General features: G+C 38.7%; 1 protein-coding gene across 1 annotated transcript in view; it reads right to left on the bottom strand.

The window, feature by feature from the left end:
• The window catches only part of LOC143279905 (ras-related protein Rab-23-like), a 29,748-nt gene extending 26,791 nt beyond the window's left edge, over positions 1–2,957 (bottom strand). The window contains exon 1 of the mRNA XM_076584225.1: positions 2,827–2,957. The gene's annotated coding sequence lies outside the window, so the exon portion shown is untranslated. The remainder of the gene's footprint in view (positions 1–2,826) is intronic.
• Positions 2,958–10,724: the final 7,767 nt, after the last annotated feature.

The raw sequence follows: 10,724 nt of genomic DNA on the forward strand, positions 1-10,724 counted from the left end.
AAAAAAGCTTGAACAAAATGTCGATGTAAGTAACATGACTAACAAAAATCCCCCTCCCCCCACACAATATTTCTTCGGGCAAACATATCATTTTGATATAACAGATTTATACTTACACATCTACTCTCTGAGAAATAATCACACAGGGAAGGTAGCTTTCATGTATTTGTGAATAAACCAGTACATGTTTTTCTTTTTCCTCCCCGTTTTTTTTGTTTTGTTTTGTTTTTGTTTCATTGTACATGTGTCTGTCAGAATGGGGAATAAAAAAGAAAGAAAAACAAAACAACAAGTCATGTTGTCAAATAATAATCAACGCAGAAGTCAAGTCACAACGGTACATTTTGCAATGAAGGCTCATATGATACAATAAGCTTGCTGCATATCAAAATGAAAATTGGTGAAATCATAACAAAAAATCATAAACAAGGACTCCCAAGAAAGCCTAGGAGAGACCCCATTCCCCAATCATTATTAGACAAGATCCATCAAAAGCGTAGAGCTTTTAAAAACTACAGGAAATATCCCACTATTGAAAATTACAAGTTGTATGCATGTGCTCGAAACCAAGTAACATGAAGTCAAGGAAACATGTGAAGGCCAAGGAAACTAAATTAGCTAAAGAGTCTAAGAGAAACCCTAAGGGTTTCTTCCGATATGTTGCAAGTAAGACCCTACAAAAAGAATTGGTTGCTAATCTAATCAAGGAAGATGGTACCTTGACACAAAACAACTCAGAAAAAACCAGTGTATTAAACAGCTGTTTTGCCAGTGTTTTTACAAAAGAGAGTAGCAATAATATTCCAGAGTTTTCATGCAAGAAAAATGTTCCAGATATTTCCCATGTAGAAGTTACAATTCAGCAGATGAATAAAGTCTTAAAAAGTCTAAATCCGTCCAGGTTCCCAGGACCTGACGAGATTCATGAGCGAGTATTAAAAGAGCTAGCTGATACTATTGCATACCCTCTGAAGATACTGTTTGATAGAACAATAGAAAATGGTGTCATACCCAGTGCATGGAAAGAAGCAGAAGTACAACCTATTTTTAAGAAAGGAAATAAGAACTCTGCAGACAACTGTCGTCCAGTCAGCTTAACATCAGTAGTCTGTAAAATTTATTTGGGTTTTATACGGGACGCTCTTTGCCAGCATTTAACCAATTATGATTTGTTATCAAGAGAACAGTTTGGATTTACCAATGGTCGCTCATGTGTAACACAACTACTTGTTAGGTTACATGATTGGTTAGTGAAGTTAGATAATAAAGTAACTGTTGATGCAGTATACCTTGATCTGAGGAAAGCTTTTGATACAGTTCCCCATCAAAGACTTATTAATATGCTAAATATGCTAGCTGGCTATGGTATACAAGGCATGCTTCTATCAAGGATAGGTGATTTTTTAAATGGTAGATCCCAGTTTGTAAATGTCAGTGGCAGTAGTTTGTCTAAGGTAAAGGTAACAAGTAGTGTACCACAAGATAGTGTTCAGGGCCTTACGTTGTTTATATACTTTATGAACGATATGCCTGGTGAGGTTGACTGTGATGTCAAACTTTTTGCGGATGGTATCAAAGCTTACTCAGCCATCCGGAATATAGAAGACAGAGACCATTTACAAATGTGTATACATAAACTGGTTGAATGGACAAATACTTGGCTGTTGTAATTTAATAGCAAGGAATGTAAAGTACTCCACTTCGGAAGGAACAATCCAAATTATGATTACATAATACAAGAGTATGGATCAACTCATGTACTGGAGTACAACTGCTGAAAAGGATCTGGAGGTCACCATGGACCCAGAATTAAGCTTTGATATACATATAAGTAATATTGTGAAAAAAGGAAATCGAATTTCTGGTATGCTTTTGAGAAATATTACAAATACGTCTCCCGAATTATGGTTCCTTTATTCAAAGCTTTAGTTAGGCCCATAATTGAATACGGTAACTTGGTGTGGTGCTCCTACTTAAAAAAGCACATAAATATGATTGAAGGCATTCAATGCAGATTTACTAAGTGTATAACTGGTACTGGAGACCTTAGTTATGAGGAGCGCCTAGCTCTGTTTAAACTAATTGCCCAGTCTAGAATTTAGGCGACTAAGAGGTGATCTCATTGAAGTATTCAAGATCATGCACAATATTTATGATCCCTGCACTACCTCATCCCTGTTCACCTTGGTTAAATTTGATAAGACTCGAGGGCACAACTTCAAACTTAACAAGGCAAACTTTGCCACTAACCAGTTCCACAATTTTTTACTAACCATATCATTAATCTTGGAATAACCTTTCCGTTGACACCATCAATGCATCATCAGTAAACACTTTCAAAAACCAAACTGACAAAACCTTTAATGACCATGTATTTTCCATCGATTTAAATCTTTATGGAGTCAGAAATAAATGTAGAAAAACACTATGCCTGATTAAACCTTGGAACAGTTCACTATATAGTGACCCAAAAGCACATAAATGGATACTATTATGAGGGCAAAAGGCTTCTAGCCTATAGCCGAATATTTCTGTGATTTTTGTGATAACATGTACACTTTGACAGGGTGAGAAATATATTTTTAAAGCAACAGATAATGACATAAAGATTTTATGCGAATTTTTTCATCTGTGTGTGTGTGTGTGTGTGTGTGTGTGTGTGTGTGTGTGTGTGCGTGCGTGTGCGTGTATGTGTGTGTGTGTGTGTGTGTGTGTGCGCACGCATACACAGGCACACACAGACACACAAACGGCCACACGCACACGCATTCACACCCTCTCACACTAACAATGACTGTCCGAACAGCCAAACGCTGGTAACCTTACCTTTCGTTCGAATCCCAGACACAATGTGTTGAAAGACGAATTCTCTCTTTCTTGGTCAGCTGTTATCCAAAGCTGTGTCGAATTCTCCTCTTTCTTGGTCAGCTGTTATCCGAAGCTATGTAGAGTGTCCCTAGCAGTCGATGCCAAAGAAGCTTCGGTCGTTGTCAGGTCCGGTTGCGGAATGCATACCCATTCTGGTTTAAGAAAAATACGAAACTAGCACTCTTGTTACAATACAATTTTATCAAGCTAAACATTAGGTTTAATAATTTCGTGTCTATTTCACGAACGATATCAATTTCTGCACATTTTCAACTAAAGATACGAACTGAGTTGGTTTTAATGTTGCAGTCGTTGCTCAAAATCTGAATTAGTACACAATCAGGAATGGTGGAACACGGAAAGAGATCACTGGTTTGGATTTATTCCCCTTTGGTTCTTAGTGGAAAAAATGCTGGATTGGCTGAAAATTGCAACCACAGTTATGTTAACGTCACAACCCACTTGGTAGTTCGCATTGAAACGTTGTACATTGAAAAACAGATAGCATAGATTTATAAATAACCGACTGCTTTAGGATTAAGCCACAATGGCAGTTTTTGTTGCTTACCTTTTTTTCATCCATCAGCTTTGATAACAACAATCACAGCATGATAAAAAAACAACAGTAGTGCTGATTTATTCAGTTTATATATATATATATATATATATATATATATATATATGTGTGTGTGTGTGTGTGTGTGTGTGTGTGTGTGTGTGTGTGTGTGTGTGTGTGTGTGTGTGTTTGACACAAAATCATTCATTACTCTGTCATGTTTGACAAAGTGGATCATTTATTGTTCAAGACCAAGACACAGTCAGAAAAGCAATGACTTGTGTGAATAGCTCTTTTTGAATGGTTCCAGCCTATCCATTCATCACTTCACAGATATTACCCTCCCTCTCCACCCAAAACAACAACAACAAAACAAAACAAAAAAACAAACAAAACAAAACAACAGCGACAACAAAAGAAAAAACACAAAAAACATAGGCAAATAATAATAATAGTAATGCTAATAATAAACGCAATACTAAATGGGGCGTGAATTTATGTCAGTTACCTGTATAGGGCTCAGACATGGGGACAGACTTTCAACAACAACAAAAAAGTGAAAGGACAAAAAGGTTGAAAGGTGGAGATGACAGAAAAAAGGGCTGAAAATTATCACACACACACACAAACATACACACGCACATACACACAGAGGCAAGCAAGCAGATCTCAGGATTTTTATTCTGGAAACTGATTATATCACAAAAAAGATGTGTGACAAAAATCCACAAATGCCAAGTTCTGTCAAATTATCAAATAAGGCAAATGTCATGAAAATTATAACACACGGCTTCAAACACCCCCCTGTCCCCCCAAAACTGTAATAAAACAGAAAACAAAAAAACAACATTGATTGTCATGTATACATCTGATTAATACCAATCTGTAAACCTGCACCTTCAGAAAGTATTGCAACCAATGGCATCAATAAATACTTAATAATAATGATAATAATAATAAAGATAATAATAATAATGGTGATGCTGATAATAATAATAATAATAATCTCTTTTCACTATGAATATGATGGGAGATTCTGTGCAGTGTCTTTTGTCATTTGGTACACTGTTAATAATAATTTACAAAAAACAAAACAACAACAAGACTGACTTTTCTTTCACCAAACCAGAACCATCCCCTGAGTAACAGTTATTACCCTTGGCATGCACGCATGCATAACGGAAAGTCATGCAGTTTGGCTGCTGTGCGTGTATCTACACAGACTAAATCAGGAAGTAATGGTGCTTTGGTTTCAGTTGGATTCTCCTGGAAAGGTCATACAACATTGCAAATATTCACTAATATACTTAAGGAACAATTAACTTGGCTTAAAAGTACAATACACTAAAACATGGCAATGTTACAAACCTACCTTTCACTGCAGCCTCAAAGACTCATCAAACTTTCCTTGTCTGATCTCTTGTCCTGGTCCAATTTCATCTTTTTTCTTTTCTTTTTTTTTGTCACAGAAAACTTTATGGAATGGAATGGAAAAAGCTCAGTGATAAATTCTGTTTGTCTGTCAGTATGAACAAACCTAGCTGACCAAGAAAGCATTCCCTCCACAAAATGTCTGGACATTCCCCAGCCTATGCCTGAACCATTCTTGTGGTGAATGATACAACAGGCCATGGGAATGGTCAGTCATCCTACACAAGTGATTGCAGTTGATGGCCGTCAAAAACGGCTGACGTCTTGTAACTTTTTCTGACCACAGAGCAGTGAATTTATATCCACTGTGTCTGGCGCATGTCATAGGAAGGAGGGGCCCTATTTTCTCCTTCCATCATTTTAACCTCCCAAACTGGTCAGGTACCCATGCACACCTTTTTTATGGAGTGAGGAAAATCAAAGTAAACTGCCTTTCCCAAGGACACAATGCCATGCCAAAACCCAGCCTCCATATATATGTTAATATATAAATGCAGAATGTCTTTCAACTGTGTGTCGAAAACAGTGGCTAATAATGAATATTCCTTAGTCTCTATTGCCCTTGGATGATATGTAGAACACTTTCTGCTAACCACAACACCTGAAACAAACCATCATCACTACACAGACTGTCACAAAAAACAAAACAAAAAAACCCCCACCAAAACCATCACCATATTCTGACAATAAAGAACCAACCATCACCATATAAAGAACCAACCATCACCATATTCTGACAATAAAGAACCAAACATCACCATATTCCGACAATACAGAACCAACCATCACCATATAAAGAACCAACCATCATCATATTCTGACAATAAAGAACCAACCATCACCATATTCTGACAATAAAGAACCAACCATCACTGTATTCTGACAATGAAGAACCAACCATCACCATATTCTGACAATAAACAGAGCTGATTGCGAACTGCGTAACAATGTCATCACAAATAATTTACATATTCGTTCACAAACTGGATAGACCAAAGTTAATAAAAACTGTTTATATGACATTGTAAAACAGGATAATGATTAATGGTTCTTTTCAAAATAAGTAAATCTCTCTTATCTATACAATATGACCATGCAAATTAATGAACAATTAACAAGAGAAATCTTTGCAAGTCTTTGTCAAAAAATGAATGTTCTCCATGAACAAAGCATTTTGATGGAAAACGGACAATGAAACAAACAACCTGCAACAACAAAGAACAGATGGTGGTTGAGCAGTGATGAAGACATTATCATCAAACATTTAAGAGGCATTTCATCATAAAATTCCAGTGAAAAGATTAACTTGTTTTACTCCACGCACAATACTCATGTACAATCACCAAGTTTTCCGCTCTTGTCAGGAAAAAATAACCATCCAGCTTTTCTTTCCTTTTTTTTCCTTTCAAGCATTACACTGTCCTGCACTTCACTCTACTGAATTGAACTGTGATGATTTGAAATATTCTTCTCAAGCAAAGAGACAGTGAGAGAAAAATGAAAACCAAGTCAAGAAAACAACAACAAAAAACAACAACAAACAAATAAACAAAAAAAACCCAACCCTGTACCAAATCACATACAAGACTAGATTACCTCCTTCTATGCATGTACCAGTCATGTGATGTGTTTTCCTCCTCTACTGACTGTGAGATAAAACATGAAGAAGAAAAAAAAAAGATTGTTATTTCTCCTCTACTGACTGGATTCAGTGTGAGATAAAACACAAATGGTCAATGAGATATGAATGAAGAAGAAAAAAAAAAAAGATTGCTGGACTATCAATGCAGAAAAAAAAACAAGACAAAACATGATTTTCAGCTAAACTATGGATAGAGAAAATATAACAAAAACCATTGCTGGCAGGTTATAAAGAAAGATTTCAACATAACATAAAACATGACCATTAGCTGTGCTGTGAATGAAAAAAAAAAAACAATAGCATAACTGCAAGGCAATCAATACAGAAAACCATAAAGCATAACTGCCAGGCAATCAATACAGAAAACTATAAAGCATGATTGCCAGGCAATCAATACAGAAAACTATAAAGCATGATTGCCAGGCAATCAATACAGAAAACCATAAAGCATGATTGCCAGGCAATCAATACAGAAAACCATAAAGGATGATTGCCAGGCAATCAATACAGAAAACCATAAAACATGACTGTCAGGCAATCAATACAGAAAACCATAAAGCATGACTGCCAGGCAATCAATACAGAAAACTATAAAGCATGATTGCCAGGCAATCAATACAGAAAACCATAAAGCATGACTGCCAGGCAATCAATACAGAAAACCATAAAGCATGACTGCCAGGCAATCAATACAGAAAACCATAAAGCATGACTGCCAGGCAATCAATACAGAAAACCATAAAGCATGACTGCCAGGCAATCAATACAGAAAAAATAAAGCATGATTGCCAGGCAATCAATACAGAAAACCATAAAGCATGACTGTCAGGCAATCAATACAGAAAACCATAAAACATGACTGCCAGGCAATCAATACAGAAAACCGTAAAACATGATTGCCGTGTAAAGGAAAAAACAATTTAAAAACCACCACCCAAAATGTGACTGAGAATCATGGATCCTGGCAGTTCAACAGGTTTGACTTCTACACCAACAAGAAGACAGACCATCACGATGCCAAAAACGCGGCACCAAAAACCACTGTGAAAGAAAACACAGCAAAAGGGAACACAAACAAATGTAAATGCAGCAGGCGGATGTTACAAGAAACAACTTGGGGAAGTGGGGAACAAAACAGCGTGCAAGTCAAATCGGAGGTTAGAATGGCAAGCCCAACACAAGAGTTAAATAAACGCTGTAAGGATTTTTCATCATCAAAACCAAACAAACCAGTACATAGAACAAAAACAACAAAAAGCCCAAACAACCACCCCTCCCCCCACACCTTCATAAATAGCAATGACAATGACAAAAAAAGACAACAACTAGCCCCAAAACCAAAAAGATTTGGGTGAGTCTTTTGCACAGACTGACAGAAGCAAACCATGAGGTCAGACAGCTGTGACACAGACAGACAGCAATGGCAACGTTTCTCTGATCAATCACGTTACACATGAAGTAAAGCAATAACTTTATCAGCCTCTTGATATGTTGATTCCATTCTCTCTATTAATAAGGAGCACTAGCAGACTAAAATAAAGCTCCATTAAATAAAGTTGTGCAGACACACACAAACATACAAGGACACAAACATGCACAGATCCACACAAACATGCACACATACACGGAGTCACCGTGAAGTTACATTCCAGTTTCAAGGAGGGATTGGAGCGTGCAGACTAATCGATACACACTGCACCACATCGGCTTGAAAAAAACCCAAACAAGACAGCAGATACCTGACCAGTGCATAAACCCAGCATGCTCTTTGGGCCTTGAAAGCCTGTCATATGCATTATTTTAAAAAAGTTTCCCCCATGTTCATCAGCTGCTACGCGGAGTAAAATTTATGCGGTCTTCTTCAGCCTGATGCTGTGTTGGAAATTCATTGGTTTTCTTGTGTTAAGAGGGCATCACTAATATGTCCAATCATGCGGCATGCACTAAGATGACAAACTCCAACCAAGAGTGTGTGTGTGTGTGTGTGTGTGTGTGTGTGTGAGTGTGGGTGTGCGAATACCTTCAAACATGTGTCTTTCTGTTGTATTTTAATGAAAGGCGCAACATGAATAAACAGTTATTATCATCATCATCATCATCAATATGATCATATTCATCATTATCATTCTAGTGGGTACATTCTGTTGCGAAATACTCCTTCTAGTCGACTGCAGTACTGAACAAAATTAAATGCGCTGTTTGTCTTTCACAAAGTCTGGGCTTAAGAAGTGTAGTCTGGTGAAATTGCTGGACTAAATTTAAGTCTGTGTTTAGACTCTGAATTGGCTTAAGTTGTCCACCGTGAATTCCAACTTCTGATGGATATAAATTTCATCCGTTTAGTCTGCGTTTAGTCTCCGAATTGGCCCCGCACTGTGTATTCTTGGCAGAATGGACCTGACCTGCACAAACTATTGCACACAGGGCAGTGTGTGCGACAACAGCCCCCACATGTTCACACCACCACACCCTCACTCACAACACAACAACCCCAACATGTTCACACCACCACACCCTCACTCACAACACAACAGCCCCCACATGTTCACACCACCACACCCTCACTCACAACACAACAGCCCCCACATGTTCATACCACCACACCCTCACTCACAACACAACAACCCCCACATGTTCATACCACCACACCCTCACTCACAACACAACAAACCCCCACATGTTCATACCACCACACCCTCACTCACAACACAACAACCCCCACATGTTCATACCACCACACCCTCACTCACAACACAACAACCCCCACATGTTCACACCACCACACCCTCACTCACAACACAACAACCCCCACATGTTCATACCACCACACCCTCACTCACAACACAACAACCCCCACATGTTCATACCACCACACCCTCACTCACAACACAACAACCCATCAAGGCAAGACCGCACATCAGGCACAACAAAAAAACTCACAACAAAACTCCAATCATGATAAAAAAAACACAAAAAAACACACTGACACTGACAGTCCAGACCAAATCACAACTGAATGCCCATCAAAAACAAAAAAGAAAAGACCAAAAAATGAAACCAAACCAATGGCCTAAATGCCCAGTTGTAAGCAGTCCCATCCCAGCATCAGTAAACACAGTGTATGGCAACAAGAGGGCGGCATGTACACCACTGAGATTCATGTCTGTCAATAAACTGTCACAGTCTGCAACAACAAGGTTAAAAATTCAGAGAAGTTTTTTGAGAACAAGCACAGAGGATGAGATGAAGGCAGCCGGATGAACATGGGCCCGGCTGAAGAGGACAACTCCAAACCGAGTCCACTGGAGGAGTGCTGCTGCAGCCCTATGCTCCACAAGGAGTCAAGAAGCACTAGGCAAGTCAAGTGTCCAGGGCTTGGCATTGGAAGGTGGGGCCCAACCCTCTCCTTCCGCCTCAACAACAGACCATCAAACATGACACATTCCTACTGTCTGATACCAAAAAAATAAACAATTTTCATTTCAGCTCTCTGAAATATGTATAAATCAATAATTTTATAATTGTCATATTTTACTTCTAGATGTGTCATCGGTTTGAGGGAGAGGAGGAAGAGGGGGAGAAAGAAGAGGATGGGGGTGGGGGGTGGGGGAAGAGTGAAGCTTCCAGAACTGTCTCTGGGAAGAGATATGACAGAAATGTTGGCAGTGACATATTACAAACCAACCTATCAAAATAACAGCAGTGACCAAAGGAAAAAAAAATCAACAAACCAAAACACAACCCCTTTTCAAACAAAAACAATGAGTGACAGGGAAACAAGTGCAAACTGGAAACATTTGTGAACTACAGAAAATAGGACTTTACAAAGATCCCCCCCAAACCCTCCAAAAAAACAACAACAAAACAAACACCTCCTCACCCCTCCCAAAAAATCCAGCAGACGGTGAATGACATTCAAAGAAGACAAGGGAGAGAACCCTTTCCAACCCATCTTGACGTGACAAAGTCCAAGGACAGAGGGAAACAATGAAGTGACAGTAACAATGCCTGGCAGTCACTGGGTACCTGACAGAAAAGTCACTGGGTACCTGACAGAAAAGTCACTGGGTACCTGACAGAAAAGCCACAGTCACTGGGTACCTGACAGAAAGGTCACTGGGTACCTGACAGAAAAGCCACAGTCACTGGGTACCTGACAGAAAAGTCACTGGGTACCTGACAGAAAAGCCACAGTCACTGGGTACCTGACAGAAAAGCCACAGTCAC

Source organism: Babylonia areolata, chromosome 3 (assembly GCF_041734735.1).
Source record: "Babylonia areolata isolate BAREFJ2019XMU chromosome 3, ASM4173473v1, whole genome shotgun sequence".
In the NCBI taxonomy this organism is placed as follows: domain Eukaryota; kingdom Metazoa; phylum Mollusca; class Gastropoda; order Neogastropoda; family Buccinidae; genus Babylonia; species Babylonia areolata.